Here is a 25,268-nt window from a genome sequence, read left to right on the forward strand (position 1 = left end):
CCATTTACTCCTCGCCTTTGATCAGGTTGTAGCTTTGAAAGTATATCCGACAGAACACCAGAAGAGTAAGACTCATGAAAACTCTTCGGGGCACGTTGATTTAGGAAGGCATAGGTTCAACCCCTCGGGGCATCTTAGGAACATATAGCGCAAACTACAAGAGTAATTAACAATGCTTGAAGAGCATGGCTGATCAGGGCATAGGTTACAACTTATCACAAGGGGAAGACACAATTTACCAATGGCATTATGTATAAGGGGAACAATATCACAAGAATTTTGAATGTAAAGGATGCCATTGGATAATAACCCTGCAATGGGTCTGGCACTCCACAAAGGATCTGATGTGAGTATTGGTATTCAATCAGAGGGAGATAGGATGCAATGCATCGGGTTATAGAACATCTGAAAAATATCGATACCTAGTTACCAAAGGAATTAAGGTTTTCTAGATTGGTGTATCATAAACAGATGCTCTGGTCAAATACCAGTAAGTTGAATTAACTTAGATGGACAACCAACAAAAGTGGATTTGTCGAGAACCAACTCTGCCTGGAAGGATGTCTGAGCTAGAAGATAATTTATGAGTATCAACAGATGATTGTGTGCATTCACACAGAGGTAGAATCAATAAGATCACAGGAAAATCTCAAAGGATTTTAATGAATGCTGCTAGACATATGGATTTAACCATAACACAAGCAGGTGAGAAAGTTCAAAAGCTATAGGCTACTAGGATTCCGAAAGATCGAATACTAATTCGAAGGACTTTCGAAACCCATGACAACTAATGACGGACAAATCCCCGATAAGATAATTTGTTGCATCTCGTAAAACAAGAGAAATTGGAAAAGAAAGTATGAACGACATTTGTATATCGTCATCCATAGGGGTTGACAGAGGAAGGGAAATTGCAGAAGCGATGAGCAACAGCTCTTGAGAGAACATCGGAGAGTATCTTCGGAATCTTCTGATGGATAAGGTCATCGTCTGGAATATGGGGCTCTCCGGAAGGAAGTATTTACGAGAATCTAATGTTAGAGTTAGTAAATTCTTTAACCCGAAAGAGAAGAAAGAGTAGAACCCAGAGTATAGAAAAGGAGTAAAAGATACTAATACCACCCAATTGAGATGTGGCCCCGTAAGCCACAACATTGGTGTTAGTAAAGTTTTCTCAAACACTAGACTCGACTTCGGCCAAGGAGTTGGATAGGGGGCTACCTACAGGCAGTCGGCTTTGATACCAACTTGTGACGCCCTCGATTTAATCGTACGCTAATCATACACGCAAGTGCGTACGATCAAACTCAAGGACTCACGAGATGATATCACAACACAACTCTAGACACAAATAAAAATAATACAAGCTTCATATTACAAGCCAGGGGCCTCGAGCGCTAGAATACAGAACCTCGATAAACACAAGAGTCAGTGGAAGCAACAAATATCTGAGTACAGACATAAACATGAGGTGCCTTAGAGAAGGCTAGCACAAAAGAAACACGGTCGAACGAGGCGAGGCCTCCTTCCTAGGAACCTCCTAACTGCTCCTGGTCTTCAGCGGCCTCCACGAAGAAGTCACCATCGGGGTGGCAGGCGTCAGCAAGAAACTCCATGTCCTGGGCTCCAACATCTGGTCGCAGCAACGGATCAAGGGGACAAAAGGGGAGCAAAGCAACGGTGAGTACTCATCCAAAGTACTCGCAAGACTTAATTCAGAACTATGCTAAGTATGCATCACTATCAAAGAAGGGGCTTATATGTGGGCTGACTACAACAATGCAAGAATAGAGAGAGAAGGCCTAGTCCTATCAAAGACTAACATCTTCACGCGTTCTTGCAGCAATAGACGAGAGTAGAATAGGTAACGCAAATAATAGTCATATTGTTGCAGCAATATTAATATGAGGTCACGCCCAGAGATCCTCCCTCGACTCCCTGCGAGGAAGCAATCCCGGAGAAACTATTCTAGTTAAGTAACAATTGTAGTTGTATAAGATCAGGGTACAACTCCAAGTCGTCCTGTAACCATGGACACGGCTATCCGAATAGTTAATTTTCATCCCTACACGGGTGCACCAAGTTTCCCGTCACGCTCGATAACACTCTGGCCGGACACACTTTTCTGGGTCATGTCCGGCCTCAGAATATCGACACATCACAGCCCCACCTAAGCTTAGCAGAGAGGCCAGCCCGATGGTCTAACTCCTATGAACAAAGGGTTCGTGGGCCCACTTGCCCTCCGCGCTCCTGCATGATGCGTGGGCGGCCAATGTCAGTCCTAGCAGCCCTTAATACAAGAGAAATGCATCTCGGGACCACTCGGGCGCGCGCCGCTCCATCGCTGACGTCTGAAGAGCTTCGGCTGATACCGCGACGTCGAGTTCCCATAATTTTTCCCGCGTAGCCGATTAGTGTGAAAAGGTCTCCGACCAACCCATATCAAATACCCAAATCCATTATCATTTTAATTATGTTATCAACACAAACACGCGGGAATCCACCCGCCTAACATCTATTCATCAAAGATCCTGGTAACATGGTCAAGTAACTGTGTGGTTGTAACATCAGGGGGAATCCGAGGTATCACCCTCGTTGGATTCCAAACGATGTAACCATCAAGGTGGACCTAGAGGAATCACCCTCGAAGGTCCCACGCTTGATGGGTTGCACAACAGAGGCATCGTCGGGAATGGTGAAAGAGGAATCACCCTCGATAACCACGACCGACTAGCTGTGATACAGAGATATCATCAGGAGTACTTCGCGAGGTGTCACCCTTGGTACCCGATATTATCTCTGTAGCGTCGCACAACTAAGGGGGTGTTACTGTTGTGTCGGGTCTGGCTCGTTGATCAGGGATCGAGACTTGAAAGCAAAGCGGGGCAACTGGAGTACGGGGTCAGGGGATGACTGCTCCACCTATACCAAACAGATTGAAAGTACAGTACTGAAAGTAGCAGTTCATCAAAATTCGCCTATGCATCAGATATAGGAGCTAACTACAACAATAGCAAAATTCTAATGCAAGCAGGAGGAAGAAAGACATAGGCGATATAGGGATGATCAAGGGGGGTTTGCTAGCCTTGTTGCTCTGCGGCAATGGGCTGGTCATCGGGAGGGGAGATGTACCCGGCAGCACCGTCAGTCTTGGGGTCTACCGGTAAGAAGAGGGGGGATAAACAATAAATAATAGCAACAGGTGCAACACTAAGCATGACATGGCAATATGCAGGCTAGGCATGAGCTAACGCAGCAACACATGTCGCACACGGGTCGGAAGAATATCTGACGATATTTTCCGGGTCTTTGGCTACTACCGGTCATACTGAAAATGATGGAAAAGTTCCATGTTTGCTATGCTTGGGACGCGTGACACACGAATGGACCGCGAATCCTGGTTCGTCTCGCTCTGCTGATCAACTTTCATGTTGAAAATATTTTGATCTCACTTACGGCTTATTTTATATTAATTTTTAAAGTTTGATTAATATTAGGAATTAAAAACAGATTTAATTAATTATTAAATGCTATTATGACATCAGCATGATGTCAGGCTGACATGAGCAGTTGTCTGATCAAACTGACCATTGGGTCCTACGTGTGATTGACACAATTTATTAATTAGGTTAATTATTAATTAATTCGATTAATTCAATGAGGGACCCACGTGTCATACTCTAATAGGATAATTTAATTATCCTAATTAACAGATTATCTAAATAATATATTTACTTAATTAACTAATTAATTAAGTAATATATATAATTATTTATTTATTTATTTTATTAATAAAACATATATTTTTATTTTTATTTTATTTTTAACAGTGGGTCGTGTGGGGCCTCCGCGTCAGTGGGAGTGGGGGGTTGGCCCCACATGGCAGTGTCCCAACGGCCAACCACACACATACGCATACATTCTGTACATATACCATATGTATCCATTTTCTACGTACATGCATGCATACATAATACATACGCACATACATACATGATGCATCCATACATACATACACATTCCCATTTTCTTTTGTATTTTCTTTTCTATCTAACTCTTTGCCATCTCTCTCAACAGAGAGGCAGGAGGCAACCTCCACCTCCTCATACAGGAGATTAACGGCGTCGGGACGAGGCGATGAACGCCGGAACGGAACCAGAACGGGGGGAAAAGGAGGAGAGGGTGGCTGGGTGTCGGGACCCCGATCCTAAGCCATAGGAATCCAGCCTGTAACACATTGCATCCCTTTGCGGTCGCACGCACGGTTAACTCCACGGCAGCAGCCTTACCTTAGCCGGGACCGTTTGCGTCTTTTGACTCACGTATTCAATAGTGTCGCTAGCATTCCAATGTCAAAGAACCCGGATCGACATGTCTAGTCATAAACCAAAGTGGCAGTACCGCACAAGGACAAGCATACATGACCCAACAAAGCAGGTGTCGGTCATCAGCGAATGTAGACGAGTCGTAGCATGCTACAAGGACTCCATTACATCGCGTGACATTTCCCCAAAGGGGACAGACACAGCAGCTAAGAAGGACACATGCCAGTCAACCAATGTGTCCGGAGCAGTAGCGAACTACCAAGGCTCATTGGATCACAAAGGGGCATTTCCTTGTAAGGAGAGCTACTAAAGTTCACGACTAAGTAATCGAACCCCATACATATCAAGTACGACACACGTACGCAGGGCATACTGATGGCATCACAACATAACCATAAACATACAAGCTTTATTTAAGAGGCTCGGAAGAGCCACACATATAATATTACACATTAAGGGTCTCACGACCCATAATAGCAGTCATTCAGTTACAAGCCAGCGGAAGAGTTTAAACTGTCTGAGTACAGACAGGGCAACTAGAAGGCACATGGCCTGACTATACTACAGATCCAACGTAGGGCCAGATCGTAGCTGGAACACCAGCTACTCGTCGTCGTCGATGTCTACGAAGAACCCTCAATTAGGGTCATTAGCAACCTCTGCAACATTTATTAAGCAAACATGAGTACGAAGGTACTCAGCAAGACTTTAGGATAACTAACTACTCATGCAAGGTATCAAGAAGGTATTGTGGGGTTTCATGCGGGAATCCAGCATTTGACTCGTCGCTAGACAACTTGCATTTTTAAATAATTTTGACAACTTGATTTCTCGCACACGAGTCCACTAACACCACAACAATACACTATCGTGGAATCATTCCGTGTCCATACGGAAATGCCGTCCACGACACTCACGCTTATCTTGGCAATTTTATGAGTAGCCATTTAAGTTATCTATGAACAACATATGTCTCCAAGTAGTCCATATCCGCGGACGCGGCTATTCGAATAGATCATAACCCTGCAGGGGTGTACTTCGTCACACACGCTCTCGCCACTTATCGCCATGTGCACGTCATGCACCTCGGCAACCTTCAAGCGGAAGCCCAGCGAGGGAGTCGGCCACGACCGTTAACCGCACTAGTACCTAGTCCAGGTTTATCACCTATCTGAGAGTAACCCGTACGGAAGTCCGGCCGAAGTTTCCGCCACGGCCTCAAACGATGTGCGCAGGGTTCCCAAGCCCACCATCCGAGTGCCACTTGGTACACTGTGCCACTTCCTACCGCATCACGGCCCACCTCTCAGGTCAGCACCATGCACGGCCTCCAGCATTACTATAAACACCAGAAACTACTTGCAACTCCTGGACCGAGTACTACACGATTAATAGGCCGAGCGGGGTCATATTTCAGGGCCCAACATGTGGTAGTATCTAGTCTTGGGTTACATACACGGAACTCAGTTCCTAAGGACGGTTCCAATGAAACAACCCGCCATGTACTCCTACACAGCCTTTCACCGGTACCTTTACCAAATCAGGTTCAACACACAACCTTTACTTACCGAACACATTCTCACAATTCTGTTCATCTCCCAGATGATAGACCATACACAACTCTAAGCATAGCATGCATAGCAGGATAAGGCACATCATAGCTCAGGCAACTACCAGGTATGCTAGGTTGCAAGGTTCGGCTATTTACTGTGACAAGGTTAGGTGATGCAAAGGAAGTGGTTTCAACTAATCGTGGCAAAAGCAGTTGAAGCATTTGATCCTAATGCAATAAATAGGTGCAGGAGCAAGAACATGGGATTTATCGGGATGATCAAAAGGGATGCTTGCCTTGTTGCTCAGAGGAGGGACGATATCCGTCAGACGGATATTCGGTGGAATCCGGGGGTGCGGAGCCTACCGAAATGAATGGCAACATTCAATAACAATCATATGCAATCAAAATGATGCATGAGCATGGCATGAGAATGCAAGGTGATAAGTTATTATAATCAACATGTATTAGGTTTAGAGTTGATTTGAATCACATTCGAATATCAATTCAAACGAGGTGGTCTCGGATACCGGTTTAATTGATTCGACCTGATGCTCAGATCAACTTGATGTTAGCATGCATGAGATGTCATGTTAAGGTACTGATTTGTAATTAGGACAGTGTGTGATCATGGCATTCATAATGAAATTTGAATATTTTCCAAATTCCATTTATAAAGTAATTATAAGAGTTGAATTATTCCTTATTCTACATGTTAGGGTTCTGTAACTTTTTCAAACATGGTTGAAAATAGCATATTCAGAATCCTTGAATTTTTCTAATGCTTTTTCATATCTAAATTATTTTCATTGGAGTTACAGATTAATTTCTATGATTTTTACAAGTTTTAGCAATTTCCTGGATTTAATTAAAAACAGAAATACTAATATTGCATCACTAATAACGTCAGCAGGTCAACTGCGCCTGGGCCAGGTCAAACCTGACCAGTGGGGTCCACTAGTCAGTGACCCAGGGTCTAACCCCGCGCTGACCAGCCCCTAATTGGGGTTTGACCAGGCGTGGGGCCCTCTGGCAGTGACTGAGGGGAGGGCAATTACGCCCTAAAGGTCGGCCACGTCGACGCCCACCGGAGGGTGGTCGCCGGCGACCAAGCCCGCGGCGGAGGGCTCGCCGGAGACGACCTAAACGGCGCTGCACGACACCAAATTGAGCGCGGTTTGCAGCTACGGAACGCTGGCGAAGCAGCCGATCTGGCAGGGGCATCAGGGGAGGCTAGGATCGCCGGGAGAGGCGCCGGCGACGAGCCGAAGCGGCGGCCGAAGCTCGGCCTCCCACGGTTGATGGCTCTAGGGCACGGGGAGGACAGCTGATGGGCTCATCACACTCCTGGCGGCTCCAGGAGCTCGATCCCTAGCTCGAGCGCGTGGAACAGACACCACAGCGACGGCGACGACATGACCGGCGGCGAGGAGCTCTCGGCCTTGGTGGGGATCGGGGCTACGGTGCACGGAAGAGCGTGGGGCGAGAGGGGAAATGATGATGAGCTCACGGCGGTTCCGATGGTGTTGCTGTAGGGCTCGGGGGTGCGCCGGAGGGGGCGAATCGACGAGGAGGTCCGGCGGCCGGAGGTGGAAGACGATGGCGTTGGGGGCGATGCAGAGCTCGGGGAGACTTCGGTTTCTGCAGGGAGGACCGGCTCGACAAGGCGGAGCTAATGGCGTGCTCAGCAAGAGCATCCTATGGCTAGGGGCACGGGCAGCTCGAGCTTTGCTCGGCTCCAATGGCGGCAGAAGGGGGAGGAGAGATCCGGGAGGAGGGAGAGGGCTGACGCTGGGAATGGATAGAGGAGGCCTCGGGAAGCTTATCCCCGCCGTCTGCGTGGCTCGGGCAAGCAGGAGGTGGCCAGGGGACGTGGCCACGCTCGCCGGCACGTCGGCACGCAGCTGCTTCTCCTCCTGGCAGGAGGAAGAAGACAGCCGTGCCCCTGGTGGGCTGGGCCTCCTCGGCGACAGGTAAGGTTTTGCTTCTTCTTATTTCTTTTCTGTTTTGTTCTCTTTTGCTAACTAATGTTTTGCTATTTATTTCAGCTCAAAAATGGGTTGTAAAACTATTTTAAACACACCTGAATATTTGTTATAATATTCCCAACCATTTCCAAAGTTTTCAACAAATTTGAAAATTTAAAGTTTCTGATTTCAAATTTAAAACTTGAAACCAGTAGCTTTTTGCATTTATTTAAAATGCTTAAAGTGTCATGAAAATAGTTTTCTCCAATGCTCACTTACTTTCATGATTTATCAGAAAGTTTGAACATTTCTTGAGGCCATTTTGGTTTCATTGATTTTAACTAGTTTGAGATTTCCTTTATTTAAAGTAGTGGCTAGGGTTTTGAGCTTTTCCTTTGCCACTTTCTTGTTCTTGCTGAAAATTCTTAGATGCAATGCAAAGAAGACATGAGCACAAGACTAACTTGCTTAAGGTGTCAGGGATGTGACAACTCACCCCCACTCAAAAGAATCTCGTCCCGAGATTTAGAAGTCGTCGGGAATAACGCAGGATACTCAAGTCGGAGACGATCCTCTCTTTCCCAAGTTGCCTCCTTTTCAGAATGATTTGACAATTGAACTTTAAGAAACTTGAGGTTTCGACGTCGAGTGGTACGCTCAGCTTGATCAAGAATACGCACGGGGTATTCTCGGTATGAAAGGTTATCTTGGAGATCAAGCATTTCGTGGTCCACTTCACGGATAGGATCCTAAAAGCAACGCCTGAGTTGCGAGACGTGGAAAACATCATGAACCTTGGAAAGATGCGGAGGAAGTTCCAACTGGTAGGCAACTTCTCCTCATTTGGCAAGAATGTGAAAAGGACCAATGTAACGAGGAGCCAACTTTCCCTTGATACCGAAACGATGGGTACCCTTCAAAGGTGTAACCCGAAGGTAAGCCTTCTCGTCAACTTCAAAGGTCACAGCCTTATGATGACGATCATATTGGCTCTTTTGACGAGACTGGGCTGTTTTCAACTTTTCACGAATAATGTGAACCTGCTCTTCTGCATCCTGGATCATATCCGGGCCAAAGAGTTGCCTCTCTCCGGTTTCTGACCAATTAAGAGGTGTTCGACATCTTCGTCCATAGAGAACCTCAAAAGGGGCTTTGCCCAAGCTTGATTGGTAACTATTGTTATAAGTGAATTCGGCGAATGGAAGACACTTCTCCCAATTCATACCGAACGATATAACACAAGCTCGGAGCACATCTTCTAGAATTTGATTCACTCTTTCTACTTGACCACTTGATTGGGGATGGAAAGCAGTGCTAAAAGATAAGTGAGTCCCCATGGCATTTTGAAAACTTTCCCAGAAGCGGGAAGTAAAGATACTTCCACGGTCCGAGTTAATCTCTAGGGGAACACCATGAAGAGACACTATTCGGGAGATATATAACTCTGCTAGCTAGCTAGCTGTTATACTCTCACGAACCGGAAGAAAATGAGCCACTTTGGAAAGACGGTCAATGACCACAAAGATAGCATTATTCCCTTTCTTGGTCTTGGGAAATCCGGTAATGAAATCCATGCTAAATTTATCCCATTTCCATTCAGGAATAGCTAGGGGTTGAAGGGTGCCAGCAGGCCTTTGATGTTCTGCCTTAACTCGACGACAAACGTCGCAGTTAGCAACGAACTCAGCAATTTCTCTCTTCATCCTAGTCCACCAGAACCTCTGGTGTAGGTCCTGATACATCTTAGTACTACCGGGATGAATGGTGAGAGGAGAATCATGAGCCTCCTTAAGGATTAACTGCCTTAGATGTGGGTTCTTAGGAACCACTAGACGATTCTGGAAGAACACAACACCTTGATCGTTCATGGAAAACTCTTTAGCGTTTCCGCTAAAAATATTCTCCTTGATCCGTGATATACCCTTGTCATGCTTTTGGCCAGCTATAATTTGATCCTTAAGGGTAGGCTTCGCCACCAGGGTAGAAAGGAATCCTTGGGGAACAATATGAAGATTCAACTTCCAAAAGTCCTCATGGAGATGTGGTTGACCTTGTTGTAGCATCAAATTGTTACAATAAGATTTACGACTTAGCGCATAGGCCATAACATTGGCCTTCCCCGGGGTGTAAGTTATCGCTAAGTCGTAATCCGAGATCAACTCAACCCACCATATTTGCCTGAGATTCAAATTCGACTGGGTGAAGATATATTTCAGACTTTGGTGATCAGTGAATATTTCGCAACGATTACCCAGAAGGTAATGTTGCCAGGTTTTTAGTGCATGGACCACAGCTGCAAGCTCAAGGTCATGTGTGGGATAATTATCCTCATGTGGACGCAACTGTCGAGATGCGTATGCGATCACATAACGATCTTGCATGAGAATGCAACCTAATCCTTGTCGCGAGGCGTCGCAGTAGATAACGAAGTCCTTAGAAAAATCTTTTGGTAGCAACACAGGTGCGGAAGTCAGGCGTCTTTTCAGTTCCTGAAAACTATGCTCACACTATGGTGTGCACTCGAACTTTTTATCCTTCTTGAGGGGTTCAGTTAGAGGCTTTGCGACCTTGGAGAAATTCTCGACGAAGCGGCGACAATAGCTCGCTAGACCAAGAAAACTCCTAACTTGCTTAACCAATTCAGGTTGAGTCCAATCAAGGACAGCTTGAACTCTCTCGGGATTGACAGCAATACCCTTACGAGAGATTACGTGACCCAGGTAGGTCACTAACACCACAACAATACACCATCGTGGAATCATTCCGTCTCCATACGGAAATGCCGTCCACGACACTCACGCTTATCTTGGCAATTTTATGAGTAGCCGTTGAAGTTATCTATGAACAACATATGTCTCCAAGTAGTCCATATCCGTGGACGCGGCTATTCGAATAGATCATAACCCTGCAGGGGTGTACTTCGTCATACACGCTCTCGCCACTTATCTCCATGTGCACGTCATGCACCTCGGCAACCTTCAAGCGGAAGCCTAGCGAGGGAGTCGGCCACGACCGTTAACCACACTAGTACCTAGTCCAGGTTTATCAACTATCTGAGAGTAACCCGTACGGAAGTCCGATAGATGTTTCCGCCATGGCCCCAAATGATGTGCGCAGGGTTCCCAAGCCCACCATCCGGGTGCCACTTGGTACACTGTGCCACTGCCTACCGCATCACGGCTCACCTCTCAGGTCAGCACCATGCACGGCCTCCAGCATTACTATAAACACCAGAAACTACTTGCAACTCCTGGACCGAGTACTAAGCGATTAATAAGTCAAGAGGGTCAATTAAGTATCCCAACGTGTGGTAGTATCTAGTCTTGGATTACATACACGGAACTCAGTTCCTATGGATGGTTCCAATGAAACAACCTGCCATGTACTCCTACACAGCCTTTCACCGGTACCTTTACCAAGTCAGGTTCAACACACAACCTTCGCTTACCGAACACATTCTCACAATTCTGTCCATCTCCCAGATGACAGACCATACACAACTCTAAGCATAGCATGCATAGCAGGATAAGGCACATCATAGCTCAAGCAACTACCAGGTTGCAAGGTTCAGCTATTTACTGTGACAAGGTTAGGTCATGCAAAGGAAGTGGGTTCAACTAACGTGGCAAAGCAATTGAAGAATTTGATCCTAATGCAATAAATAAGTGCAGGAGCAAGAACATGGGGATTATCGGGATGATCAAAAGGGTTGCTTGCCTTGTTGCTCAGAGGAGGGACAATATCCGTCAGACGGATATTCGGTGGAATCCGAGGGAGCGGAGCCTACCGACGGAAATGACAACAATCAATATCAAGCATATGCAATCAAGATGATGCATGAGCATGGCATGAGAATGCAAAGTGATATGCTATTATAATCAACATGTATTAGGTTTGAAGTTGATTTGAATTGAATTCAAATATCAATTCAAACAAGGTATCCTCGGATACCGATTTAATTGATTCGACCTGATGCTCAGATCAACTTGATGTTAGCATGCATGAGATGTCATGTTAAGGTACTGGTTTGTTATTAGATTAATTTTTGATCATGTCAAGCATAATGAAATTTGAATATTTTCCAAATTCCATTTATAAGGTAATTATAATAATTGACTTATTCATTAATCTACATGTTTGGGTTCTGTAACTTTTTCAAACATGAATGAAAGTAGCATATTCAGATTCCTTGAATTTTTCTGATACTTTTCCATATATAAATTATTTTCATTGGAGTTATAGATTAATTTCTATGAATTTTTGAAGTTTTAAACATTTCTGGAATTATTCTTATACTGGAAAAAGTCTCTTTATTGCGTCAGCCTGACATCAGCAGGTCAGCCCACCTGTTCAGGTCAAACCTGACAGGGGGGACCCACTGGTCAGCCTCTCTGGGGTTAATCCCGCGCTGACCAGACCCTTAACTAAGTTGACTTGGCCTTGGGCCCACTGTCAGCAAGAGTTTAGGCCTCTAAACTACTGGATTAACTCGGCCACGTCGGCCCCCACCGGAGTATGGCCGGCAGCGACCACGGGCGCGGCGGAGGGCTCGCCGGAGAGAGCCAAACAGCGCTACGGCCGTCGGTTTTGGGCGCAGAATAGAGCTACAGGCAGCTAGTGAAACACCGCATCTAAAGGGGGTGGAGCTGGACCCGGTGGTCACCGGAATCCTTGCCGGCGATGAGGTCAGCGGCGGCTGCGGCTCGGGCATCAACGAAAGTGCCGATGCAGGGGGCTAGCGAGCTGGGAGAGAGGCCCTACGCCATCTACAGAGCTCGAGGAGCTCATTCCTGAGCTCGGCCTCGCGAGCCGAGTACCACAACGACGGCAATGACATGGCCGGCGACGAGGTCCTTCGGGCTCCGGTGGCTAACGTGGTTAGAGGAGGGGGAAGGCCTCGCAAAGAGGGGGAACAGGAAGAGGAGCTCACGGCGGATCTTGTGAGGCTGCCGGCAGGAGCTTCGGGGAGAGAGAGATCCGAGAGGGAAAGGGGGATCAAGAGGCCTAGGGGAGAGGATAGAGCCGCGGGGAGGAGGATAAGAAGACGCGGGCGTCGCGCTGGCGCTCCTGGAGGCCTCCAGCAGCGAGCAGGCAGGCAGGAGGTGGCCGGCTCGGCCGCCGTGCTCATCTTCTCCCCTGCCTTCTAGCAGGAGGAGGAAGATGACCGGGGAGCCCCTGGTGGGCTGGGCCGGCGACAAATAGAGGTAAGTCATTTCTTTCTCTTATTTCTTTTCTATTTTGTTTCTGTTTTGCTAACTATTGTTTTGCTATTTATTTCAGCTCAAAAATGGTTTGTAAAACTATTTTAAACACATCTGAATATTTGTTGGAATATTCCCAACCATTTCCAAAGTTTTCAACATTTTTGAAAATTTAAAGTTTCTGATTTCAAATTTAAAACTTGAAACCAGTAGTTATTTGCATTTATTTAAATGCTTAAAGTGTCAAGAAAATGGTGTTCTTCATTGCTCATTTACTTTCATGATTTATCAGAAAGTTTGAACTTTTCTTGAGGCCATTTTGGGTTCATTGATTTTAACTAGTTTTGAGATTTCCTTTATTTGAAGAAGTGGCTAGGGTTTGAGTTTTTTTCCTTCACCTCTTTCTTTGTTCTTGTTGAAGATTTCTTAGATGCAATGCAAAGAAGACATGAGCACAAGACTAACTTGCTTAAGGGGTTAGGGATGTGACAACAATCCTCATCAAAAACAAAAGGAACATCCTTCTGCAAGAGCTTGGTAAGAGGCCTAGAAATCTTAGAGAAGTCTTTAATGAACCTTCTATAGAAACCAGCATGACCTAAGAAACTTCGTATACCTCTGATATCTGTGGGGCAAGGCATTTTCTCAATTGCATCAACCTTAGCCTTATCAACTTCAATGCCTCTTTCAGAGATTTTGTGTCCTAAGACGATACCTTCATTAACCATAAAGTGGCACTTCTCCCAATTCAAGACGAGGTTGGTTTCTTCGCATCTCTGTAAGACTCGATCAAGGTTGTTGAGGCAATCATCAAAGGAAGACCCGTAAACGGAGAAGTCATGCATGAAAACCTCGACAATCTTTTCACAAAAGTCAAAGAATATAGCCATCATACATCTTTGGAAGGTGGTAGGTGCATTACATAAGCCAAAAGGCATACGTCTATAGGCAAAGGTACCGAAAGGGCAAGTGAAAGTGGTTTTCTCTTGATCAGATTGTGCAACGGGTATTTGCGAGAAACCTGAATAACCGTCTAGAAAGCAGAAGTGTGTGTGTGTTGATAGCCTTTCTAGCATTTGGTCGATGAACGGCAAAGGATAATTATCTTTCCTGGTTGCCTTGTTCAGTTTCCGGAAGTCTATCACCATTCTATAGCCGGTAATAATCCTTTGTGGGATTAGTTCATCCTTATCATTAGGAACGACGGTGATACCTCCCTTCTTAGGTACGCAATGTACTGGACTTACCCAATCACAATGAGCAACAGGATAAATGATTCCTGCTTCCAGAAGCTTTGATATTTATTTTCTAACGACCTCTTTCATCTTAGGATTCAATCTCCTTTGATGATCAGCAACTGGTTTAAAGTCAGGATCAGTTTTAATCTTGTGCTGACATAGAGTAGGACTAATACCCTTAAGATCATCAAGAGTATATCCAATAGCTGTACGGTGCTTCCTCAGAGTTTCTAGTAACTTCTTCTCTTCGCGCTCTGAGAGGACAGCACTAATAATGACAGGATATATCTCCTTCTCACCAAGATAGGCATACTTAAGAGTATCAGGCAACTGTTTAAGCTCAAACACAGGATCACCCTTTGGTGGGGGAGGATCCCCAAGCAGTTCAACAGGCAGATTATTCTTGAGAATAGGATGTTGTTCTAAGACAATTCTATCTATCTCATCTCTCTCCTCCATATGCATATCATTTTCATGCTCAAGCAGATATTGCTCTAAAGGATCCGTAGGAGGCACTGCAATAGAGGCAAGAGCAATGATTTCATCCCTACCAGACGACTCTCTTTCATGGGGTTGTCTTCCAAACTTGGAGAAGCTAAATTCATGAGACACACCCTTGAAACTTACTGTGATAGTCTGCTTAATGCAATCAATGTGAGCATTGATAGTGTTGAGAAAGGGTCTACCAAATATGATGGGACAAAAGCTATCTTGTGCAGTACCAAGGACGAGGAAATAAGTAGGATACTTCGTCTTACCACACATGACTTCTACGTCTCTCACAATTCCCAGAGGGCAGATAGTGTCTCTATTAGCTAGCGTAATAGTGACATCAATGGGTTCTAACTAGCAGGTGCAATCTCATCTTTGATTTCTATAAGTGCATCTAGTGCCCCTTAGTGATTTTGGTGGTTTGAAGACTTATAGGTTAAGTATCTAATGTGTTTATGAGTGTACACAGGATCTATAAGTCAATGAGGAGTTTGAGATATTTGATGAATATCGACCCCTAAAAATATATATCTTCGGTTGAAGAAATTGGTTTGAAGCTGAAGAATTGAATCGTGAAGAATCTGCGATGAAATTGATATTCCTCATGAAGATACTGAAATTGAGGAATTCGGTGTGTCCTGAAGAAAATCATCTTGAAGACTTTGAAGCGTGAAGATTTACTCTTTCTGTTTTATTTTCTTCGCATTTGAGTAATAGGAACACCGTACTGTTAAAGGGGGTCGAAGTTACACTCTGGAATGAATTTCCTCGTGATGCTCAACCCAAGCCTAATTCTACCAAAAGCCTCAAGTGAGGAATACGAGTGACATGAGGACTCTCACAGTTGAGGGTTCTGACCGTTTCGATAGCCACGCCACATCATTGGTCTTATCAACACCAACGGTCATATTATTTAAGGGCATTAGTGTCAAATCATGTTAGAAACTGACACTTGTCATAAGAGCAACCCAATTCCTCAGAGTCTTCGAGAGTAATTCATCTTTGAGGAAATACCCCAAACACCGAAACCACAAACCAAACCTAGTGATTGAGCATCATGAAGAAGTTGTTCCTGTGTGGGACTGAAGCCTTTTACCTTTGAGGACTATGCATCCTCCAGACGGTTAGGCGTCATGGTCTAGAGCTTTCTAGCAATCAATTGTGGATCATTGGGTGACCAAGTTTGTGAGGGTTTGGAAGTCTGCCCTCAAGACTTACCACGAGTGTTGGGCGAGGACTATGTGTTCTTAGCCCAAGGAGAACACGGTAGGGATTGTGTGTCCCGGGAGTGTGTGTCCTTTGGTTTCAATACCAAGCCGCTCCAAACCATATGTACGACTGTCACAGCAGTTGGAACTGGGTCATCAACTACTGTCTTCGCAGTGAAACGGGTTCTAATTCCTCAACTCCTTACTTTCCTCAGATTATGTGTTGATGACTTTCACTGCTACTGTTTGAAGAATTTGCTGAAGACTTTCTCTGAAATTCCTCAACCCCAAATTCTTCACGCTAGTTAATCCTCATCTGTATTCTGCGTGCCTGCTCACTGTGCAATCTGTTTTCACATTCCTCACTCTGAAAAATTGTTGTTGTGAAACTTTGCACTTCTGATCCTTTACTGTTTCCGCTGTAACTTAGTCATCAGTGAGGAATTTCCTCAAAAGGAATTTCCTCAGTGATGAAATTCTAAAAATCTCCTATTCACCCCCCCCCCTCTAGTCGATATAACGCACTTTCAATTGGTATCAGAGCAAGGTACTCCCTTGTTCTGTGTGATTTTGGTTTAACCACCTGGAGTTTTAGTTATGTCGACTGCAGGCATGTTTAAGGTGACTGCAGCATGTCCTACCTTCGAAGGAAAGAACTTTCCCTTCTAGAAGAACAAGATGCAAATGCATCTACAAGCTATTGATAATGATCTCTGGTATATTGTGGAACATGGTGTCCCCATCATCTCTGCTAGTGTCTCTGCTGCTGATGTGAAGAAATTCAAGCAACTCGATTCTCAAGCGAAGAATATCATCTGTGGCCATCTGAGCCCAGGCCAGTTTGGAAGAGTGAGTGCTTTGGGCTCTGCAACACTGATCTGGGAGAGACTGTGCAAAGTAAATGAAGGAGTATCAACCCAGTGTCACTCTCGTGTTGATATTCTTCGCAATCTCTTCAATCGCTTCAAGAGGCATGACAATGAAAGCTGCCAAGACACCTTTGATCGCCTCACTGACATATCAAATGAACTGCAAGCACTGGGAGCTCGAGACATTACTGATCACGAAGTTGTGAAGAAACTGCTGAGATCTTTGGATTCTTCATTTGATACTTCAGTTCTGATGATTCAAGAAAGACCAGACTACAAGATGCTTGATCCAGCTGATATACTTGAAAGGCTAAATACTCATGAATTCCAGCTAGAAGAAAATAAAGATCTATATGGACCAAGCTATTCTAGACCACGTGCACTGAAGGCTAGAGCAATTTCCTCATCTGAAGAAGAAGATTAGGATGACAGCATTGGTGACCCTGAAAAATTTGGACAGGAGCTTGCAATGCTCGTGAGGAAATTCCAGAGGTTTACACGACGTGGCCAGTTCGGTAAATCTTCAAGAAGAGACATGAGGAAATCAGAATCTTCATCTGAGGACTACAAGAAAAGAACCTGCCACAAGTGCAAGAAATCAGGTCATTACATTGCGGATTGTCCCCGTTGGGGAAAGGAATCAAATAAGAAGAAATACAAAGATGACAGTTCTCATGACTCAAAGAAGAAGAAGAAATCTTCAAAATCCTCATCTTCAAAGCCCTCATCGCACAAGAAGACTAGTTTTAGAAAGGCTCGGGCACTTATTGGCAAGGAAATGGACTCCGAGGTAGAATCATAGGAATGTGATGAAGAAGAGGGTTCTGATGAAGACTCAGAATCCGGACAGGCTAGTCTTCCACTGGCAACCACTTTCGTCAGCAAGTCAATCTTCAATCTTGAAGAAAATGATTGCACCATCCACACTGATGACTATGCGGATGACTTCGCTCCAACCTATTGCTTCATGGCAAAAGGTTCAAAGGTACCAAATAATGCCTCCTCCTCTGATTCAAGTGACTGTGAACCTGATGATTATAAAAAACCCAGTTACAGTAAACTTGCTATCATTGCCACTAAACAACAAACTGCTCTCGAAAAGCTTCAGAAACTGCTAGATAAAAGTGATGATCTGTTGAATGATGAAATGAACCTTACCCAAATCCTCACTGAAGATGTGAAAAGTCTTCAGTCTAGATTTGATAATCTTCAAGATCGTTATGATACACTCCTCGCTGATCATGAGAAGCTTTCCTATGAATTTCTTCAAAGGAAGCTTGATCTAGAGAAGCTGAGGATGTCTCATGATGATCTTCGTATGGAAAATGATTCATTACTAACTCAACAGATCAGCGTTGGTCAAGTTGAATTCATTCCTCCATGTCTTAAATGCATTGAACGCGAAACTGCTAATTCCTCACCAGAATCATCAAATGCTTCTATTGCTACAAATTCTTCAACTGCACCTGTTGTGTCTATTTCCTCACTTGAGGAAAACACAGATGTTACTGATGGAAATGCAGGGTTGAAGGAATTGTATGTGACAAGCATATACAAAAGCCACAAAGGACATCAAACCCTTTGTGATGTGCTCAAAATTAGATCTTGAACAGGAACCCGAGGAAAGAAGGAATTGCCTTTGAGAGGAAATTAAATGATGATGGATCTTATTGGAAACCTGAGCAGTATCCCAAAACCTCATGGGTTGCTGCTACTGGGCCTACTTTTGATCCATCTAATCTAACTGGCTTTTCATGTGAATTATCCTATTCCTCAGATGAGTCATTTGACTCCAACTATAAACTGTTCAAAAATCAATCTGGTGAAGTATTTGCTCGATATGTTGGAACTAACTGTAGGAATGGCCCTCCCTTGAGGAAAATCTGGGTTCCCAAAATATGTCTTGAAAATCTTCAGGTGAATGTCCTCATGACACCACCACTGAAGAATCGGAACCCCGGATCAAATTCCTCAGGAGGACCAACGTCTTCAAGAGGATCAAAATCCTCAACTGGTCAAATTTATGCTCATACCCGTGCTAATGCGTCTAACATGCAGGGAAACTACAAGGAATATGAATATGAGCATTACTCTTCAAATCAATATGTTCATAAATCCTCAAACCCGTTCTCTGCATATTCATATGAGTAATTTAACCCCCCCCCCTACTGTTAAGAGAAGTACATTAGCTTCAATGCCACCTTTCTCATATGGTGCTCGCAGGATGATGAATGCTTTGCCACCCCTTCAAATGTGGGTGGTGAAGAAATCGAACTAATCACTTCTGCAGGTCAGGTCTCCAGATGAAAATCATCATCTGAAGAATTTGCTGGAGACCTGAGGAAATGCTTGGTAGGACGCAAGCTAATGTTGATGAAATAGAAATATTTCACTCGTCCTTATAATTCTGTTGTGATGAAATTCTTATCTGATGAAATTGATATCATATTCTTCAAATCTGAAGCATCTGAGATGGTAAGCTGTACTAATTCATCTGCAGGATGACAAACCCAAGAATACTGAGTGGGTTCTTGATAGTGGCTGCACACATCACATGACTGGTGATAAAAGCTTGCTAATGAATATGCCACTAACTCCATCACCTCTGAAGCAAATCACATATGCTGACAAAGGTAAAAGCAAGGTATTGGGACTTGGCAAAGTGGCTATTTCCAAGGATAGGCATATGGACAAAGTAATGCTTGTTGAATCCCTTGGTTGTAACCTCATGTCAGTCTCGATGCTTTGTGATCTTGATATGATTGTTATCTTTGGTAGATATAGATGTGTAGTCATCATGGAATGTGACAGATCCAAAGTCTTCGAAGGTGTAAGAAGAGGGGATTTGTACATTGTTGATTTCTCTATAGGTCCTCAACCAGGCACTTGCTTACTAGCAAAAACCTCAGAATGATGGTTGTAGCACCGAAGACTAGGTCATGCAGGCATGAGGAATTTGCACATGCTCGCGAAGAAGAAGCATGTCATTGGCATCGAATCAGTCAAATTCCTCAAGGATCATCCTGTGGTGCTTGTGAATCTGGGAAAATGACTAGATCCAAGCATCCCTCGAAGACTATCATGACCACTACACGTCCATTCGAATTGCTTCATATGGATCTATTTGGACCTACTCACTATGCCACACTAACCAATGCAGCATCTTTATATGGCTTCGTCATAGTTGATGATTATTCCAGATATACATGGGTGCATATCATAGTGTATAAAACTGAAGTGCAAGAAATCTTCAAACGATTTTCTTCAAGGGCCTCGACGAACTTTGGCATCAAGATCAAACATATTAGGAGTGATAATGGAACCGAGTTCAAAAACACTGGTCTTGATGATTATCTTGATGAACTTGGTATTACTCACGAATTATCTGCTCCTTATACTCCTCAGCAGAATGGTGTCGTCGAAAGGAAGAACGGGACTCTAGTTGAAATGGCAAGAACTATGCTTGAAGAATATCAGACTCCTCGTCGCTTTTGGCCTGAAGCAATCAACACTGCATGCCATATCATCAACAGGGTATATCTTCACAAATTCCTCAAGAAAACCTCATATGAACTCCTCAATGACAAGAAACCCAACGTAAGTTATTTCAAAGTCTTCGGTGCAAAATGTTGGATTAGAGATCCTCACCATAGCTCAAAATTTGCACCTAATGCACATGAAGGTTTTATGCTCGGTTATGGAAAAGCCTCGCACACCTACAGAGTCTTCAACAACTATCACAACAAAGTTGTTGAGACTGTAGATGTGCGGTTCGATGAAACTAATGGCTCGCAAAGAGAGCAATTGCCTTCTGATCCAGATAAGTTGTCTCCTGAGGAAGAAATAGAGCTCAAACCTACTGAAGACATTGTCCCCACTGAGGAAATTGGTGAAGAAACAATCCCCATCACTGATGAAAATCAAGATGATGCTCCTGAGGAAATTGCACCAGAACCACTTCCTCAGCCCAGACGAAATTCTCAACCAGCTCATCCGAGGATTGCAAATGAAGTAGAACCTGACAAAATCCTCAACGACATCAACGCGCCAGGTCCTCTCACTCGCTCAAAAGCTTCACACTTAGTTAACTTTTGTGGGCATTTTTCCTTTGTATCCATCACAGAACACTCAAAAGTTGCTGAGGCTTTTCTGGAACCGGAGTGGATCCAAGCTATGCAAGACGAACTTCTTCAATTCAAGCTGAATGACGTATGGGAGCTCGTCAAACGACCAGATCCTCGCAAGCACAACATCATCGGCACCAAGTGGATTTTCCGAAACAAGCAAGATGAGGATGGTCAAGTGGTGAGGAACAAGGCACGACTTGTAGCCCAAGGCTACACCCAGGTTGAAGGAATAGATTTCAATGAAACTTTTGCACCTGTTGCTAGACTTGAAGCTATTTGAATACTACTTGCTTATGCTAATCATCATAACATCATCTTATACCAAATGGATGTGAAAAGTGCATTCCTCAATGGTAAGCTTGAGGAAGAACTATATATTGCTCAGCCCCCAGGTTTTGAGGATCCAAAGAATCCAGACAAAGTCTTCAGACTCAAAAAGGCTCTTTATGGTCTCAAGCAAGCCCCTCGGGCATGGTATGATACACTGAAGGAATTCCTCATGAAGAAAGGCTTCAAACCTGGTTCACTCGATCCAACTCTTTTCACTAAATCCTATGATAATGAGCTATTTGTGTGTCAAATATATGTCGATGATATCATATTTGGCTGTACTGACAAACGATACAGTGATGAATTTGCTTACATGATGTGTGAAGAATATCAGATGTCTATGATGGGGGAGCTGAAATTCTTCTTAGGTCTTCAAATTCGTCAACAACGCAATGGAATCTTCATATCACAGGAGAAATACCTAAAGGATGTTCTGAGGAAATTCGACATGCATGAATGCAAGGGTGCCAAGACTCCAATGCCTACCAACGGCCACCTCGATACTGATGAAAATGGTAAAGATTTCGATCAGCAGGTATATCGCTCTATGATTGGCTCTTTATTGTATCTATGTGCGTCTAGGCCAGATATAATACTTAGTGTTTGCATGTGTGCACGTTTTCAAGCAAAACCGAAGGAATCACACCATAAGGCTGTGAAGCATATTCTTCGATACTTAGCTCACACACCAACACTAGGATTATGGTATCCCAAGGGCTCAAATCTTCATCTGGTAGGGTATTCTGATTCTGACTATGCTGGTGACCGTGTGGATCGCAAGTCAACTTCTGGCACATGCCATTTCCTCGGAAGATCACTAGTTTGATGGTCCTCAAAAAAGCAGAACTGCGTATCACTCTCCACTGCCGAAGCTGAGTACATTGTTGCTGGTTCATGCTATGCTCAATTACTATGGATGAAGCCAACCCTCAAGGACTACGGCATCAACATGAAGAATGTGCCTCTCTACTGTGACAATGAGAGTGCAATCAAGATTGCATACAACCCAGTACAGCAATCGAAGACCAAGCACATCCAGATTCGTCATCATTTTCTTCGGGACCATGTCATCAAGGGCAATATCCTCATCGACCATGTGAAGACTGATGATCAACTGGCAGATATCTTCACTAAGCCCTTGGATGAGAAAAGGTTTTGCAAGTTGCGGTGTGAGCTAAATATCTTAGAATCTTCAAATGTTTTGTAAAAACATGCACACATCCTAACACTTATGCAAAATTGATGACTTAGATGTGCAACACATGATGAATCGATTTTCTTCAACTGATGAAGAATATCACTCTGAATGTGAAGAAATCAACAAAGAAATTGATTCTCAGGGCCCTACGACAATTGTACGCGGCGTCTGTAATCAACATTCTTATATGGTGGGTCACGCCACCGCCCAATGTGAAATTCCTCAAGTTGATTTTCTTCAAATGTTCCATTTCCTCAAAATGTGTTTTTCTTCCAAACAGTGTTCTTCATTGTGACGATTTATCACAAAATCTTCAAAAACTCTTGATGACTTTTGTTTGACTAGATAGACTGTGATTTCAAGTCCTCAACAGCATTCACTTATAGCTATTTCTTCAAATTGATATTTCTTCTAAGTGAGTGTGATCGGACCCTACTTTCCCTCTATGCTATTCTCATCCAGTCTATTCGATTCTTCATATGCGTTCTACTTGAAACTTTGTTCAAAATCCTCACTGCGTCCTTGTCAGCTGATGATTTTGTAATGAAAATCCTCAAATCTTCAAAAATTGTTTCTTTAATACATAGTAACTGAACCCCTCTTCCCACGTTCGGATAACCACGATCTCCACTATCTCCACCGCCTTGCTCGGGAACTACACGTGTCCTGCGGAGACGTGGAGGCAGGGGCTGTTTGGTCCGAAATCTTCGCGCTAACAGTAACTGTGTGGCTATAAATATGTCCTTATCAACCTCGGCAAACTCTTCTTCGCCCCATCGCTCTCCTGCTACAGCAAAAAGCACCGAACCCTGGCGCCACCGCTGGAAGTCTCGTCGCCGGTGAGGAAGAGCTTCACTGCCTCGACTTCTCCGTCGCCGGAACCACGCCGGAGTCGGACCATCTTCGTCTGCCGCCGCCGTAGACGTCCTCTGTCGCCGGGTTAGGGCGCATTGGACACGCGACCGAAGAGCTTCTCTACACACCTTTTCTGTGTTCTTCGTGTGCACCTTCAAGGGTAAATAAAATCCCATTTTTACAGCAAGTTAGATCTACTATTTTACATCTCCTATGTGAAATATGTTTTTCCTCAAGAATCTATATGCCCTTGATTCCTCAAAAACTACCTATCACCACACCATTGATGAACTTCACTAAGCATCTCAGATTTTCACGAGATTCCGCAATTGTGCGAATTTTCGGATCTGTACAACTCTGGAACCCAAGAACAGTATGCTTAGGCAAATTCCTCAACCACTGGTTAAATTCCTCAACTGTCAAACTTTTTCATTTTCTTCAAATGTGAGAACGCATATGACCTCTCCAAATTCCTCGCAACTATACTCTGTTCACAGGTACACACATGACAGCTGATGAATCTCTCAGTTCTCATCACATTAACTCATTTGCAGTGTTTCTTGAAGAAAATCTTCAAGTCTCATCAGAATCCTCAAGAGTTCAATCTCATCAGCAAAATCCTCAGCTGAAGAAAATGGAGGATGACAGAAAACAGAAGGGAGGAAAGAAACTTGAACAGAACACAGCTTTGGATATCCCTGAGGATATTTACTTGGACTATTGTACACCTGATGAAAATGAAACAATGGCCAAGAGAAAGATTCGGCTGCAAAAGATAGAACGCCGATGGGCGAAGGAATGGAAGGAATACAGGTTTGTAACTGCCAAGTATGCGAAGAAATTCGCTCTGAAGCCTCCTGGCAAACGGGCCCCACTTGAGGCTCATCAAGTAGCACATCCCTCAAGCCTCAAGACCCTTGATGACTATCTAGATGAGAAGGAAAAGCATCTGGCTAAGCTCAGGAAGCAGGCAGATGCTGCAGTAAGGAAATTTAATGAATCCTCAGCTGCTGCCTCAGCTGCAGCTACTTCCTCTGCCGCTGAGACCTCTGGTTCAGCAATTCCTCAACCGCAGCCTGTGTCGTCAAAGCCAAGGGCTCCAAAGCCTCACGAGAAGTCTGCTCAGGCATCAGTTACTAAACCCTCAGCGCCAAAACCCTTAGCTCCAAAATCCTCAGCACCACCACCAAAGCCTCTAGAGACACCGGTACAGAAGCCCGTCATGAAGCCAATGACCACCACCTCCAGCTCCTCACTCCCGGCTGCAACCAGCTCGGAGACAAAGTCTTCACCACCTCCAGTGAAGACTCAGGTGTCTGCCGAAAGAGCAACTCTGCCAAGCCCCAGTAAAATCATCACAGTCCCATCTGCATCAGAGGGCAGCGAGGAATATGATGATCAAACCCTGCAAGAGATAATCAGGAACAAGCAGGACAGGGTAGCTCAAGCATCAGGCAGCACCATTCCTCTGGCCATGGATCCCAAGGTCCTCCTAGACTACATAAACATCTAGTATGAGGACCCAAACACTCCGCTTGATGATTTGAAACTTCCCCCCGGCATCAGCCACATGGTGGCCACTTTCATAAATGAAGCCAAGTGGAAAGAACAGCAAGCCAAGCAGGCCAAGGTTGCGAAGCTTAAAAAGGAGAAATTCCTCAAGCAGAATCTCCTCAGCTTGACGCCTGATGCACTGGTGTCAACACAGGCTGAGCTGAAGAATTTGACTGACAAGTACTCTAAGCTGTCAGATCGTAAGAGTCTCAAGAGCAATTTCATCAAGCTGGCCACTAAAGCTGTTGATGACTACAACAAGAAGGCTGCACCTCCAGCACCAACTCCCCAGACCTTGATTGAAGAGCCAGCTGATGAATCTCCTCATGCTGAGGAAGTACACCAAGAAAGC

Source organism: Hordeum vulgare, chromosome 4H, assembly GCF_904849725.1.
Source record: "Hordeum vulgare subsp. vulgare chromosome 4H, MorexV3_pseudomolecules_assembly, whole genome shotgun sequence".
NCBI classification, from domain to species: Eukaryota; Viridiplantae; Streptophyta; class Magnoliopsida; order Poales; family Poaceae; genus Hordeum; species Hordeum vulgare.